The following is a 1,626-nucleotide window of genomic DNA, read 5'->3' on the forward strand; positions in this document are numbered from 1 at the left end:
ACAGCTGATATAGATGTATACACCTCGACTGATAGCGAGATAATGGCGCTCTACAGGTAATGAGACGCTTGACTGGTTTTCACTATTTTTCTCAAAAGCTATCTGCTGTGTATATTTTCAGTAGCGAGCGTGTATGTACATACGTCTACACACCTGGAGAGTTAAACTTCAACTGATAACGCTTTTGTAAGTAAAGGTGTATAATATACACAAATTGGGAAAACCCACACCGGGCTTAAAATACTACGATACCGCAATATAGAAGCGGACCGAACTGGTTTTTCTAAAAATAGACTTGACGCAAGGCAGTCCCTCCATGTTCCCTATGGGGTATTCAATCTATTTTGAGAGAGAATTCCTATGAAAGGTCATGGGGTCAGTCCCTCACAAGGTTAAGGGGTCAGTCCCTCATCCCTCACTGGTCCCTCACTGATCCATCCCGTCAGGGAGGGATTTACTATAAATATAGAGGGAGGGATGGATTTATGCAGAACTCTCATTTCCTATTCATCAGTTGCAGCACTACCCTTGCCATACATCTTTATTCTAGGCATTTATGAGTGGAAAGGGACTTAACCCGGTGACCTTTAATACTAGTAAGTGACAATGAAATGCAAGTATTAAAATTCTTAGAGCCGTTAAATCTGGGCTACGGTCGCAATGTGGCATTGTATACTGCAGTAGTGTAACTAATGACGAACTCTAAGACGTGTTTTGATCTATATCGACCATAGTTTCCTAGAAACGTCCATTTGCCCAACCCTCGGTATTTTCATGTTACAGCTAATTCGGTATTTAAAGACTTCCTCAAAATATGATTACCGTGGTAGATATTGATTGCTGACGAGCAAGCCTTCATTTAAAGCCTTCAGGAGGCACGGTAGTCTAGTGGTAGGACACAGGGCTCGTGACCGAAGGGTTGCGAGTTCGAGTCGCGGCACGGCACTGTGTTGTATCTTTGAGTAAGATACTTTATTCCGCCTGTTCCAGTGTACTCAGCTATAAATGAGTACGAGGATAGAATTGTAGAATGCTAGCGGTGAGCGCCGAAATGGCACCGGCTGTATGATCCCTGGGGAGTCCAGAAATATATTGGTTGGTTGGAAACTCGAATTATTATTATTTGAATCAATTAATTGAGCCACATTAAAGCCACATATCGAATGTCAATTTTTTCCGAACGTTTAAGCATTAATCACACAAAAGACGATCTCTTGTGTGGTTACAGTTTGTCAATAACATTGTAAAAAAGCATCATAATATATGTTTCCTGTCTATCAAGTATTCTGTCAAACGACCTGCTGGTTGTGAAAATCATTGGATCTTGTTATTGTTAGAAAATAAAAAGCCTGTTCGAAAACAAGTTCTAATTGGGTTCAGAACAAAAAAAGATGCGATGGTTCGGCAAATATGACCGAGCAAAGTATCAACATCTCCTTGTTTTATAAGCGAATCTACTTACATATTAAAACTAAAACAATACAATATTTTTTATTTGTAAAATCCTAATACATTTTGTACCATGCTTTCTATATGCTTGTCAATATAATCGACGTTTTAAGTCTCTCTAAATGGAAAACACTTAAAGGTGTGCCGGGCTATTGTTTACTTTGCCAATGCTACACA

This window comes from Mizuhopecten yessoensis, unplaced genomic scaffold (assembly GCF_002113885.1).
Source record: "Mizuhopecten yessoensis strain PY_sf001 unplaced genomic scaffold, ASM211388v2 scaffold11085, whole genome shotgun sequence".
In the NCBI taxonomy this organism is placed as follows: Eukaryota; Metazoa; Mollusca; class Bivalvia; order Pectinida; family Pectinidae; genus Mizuhopecten; species Mizuhopecten yessoensis.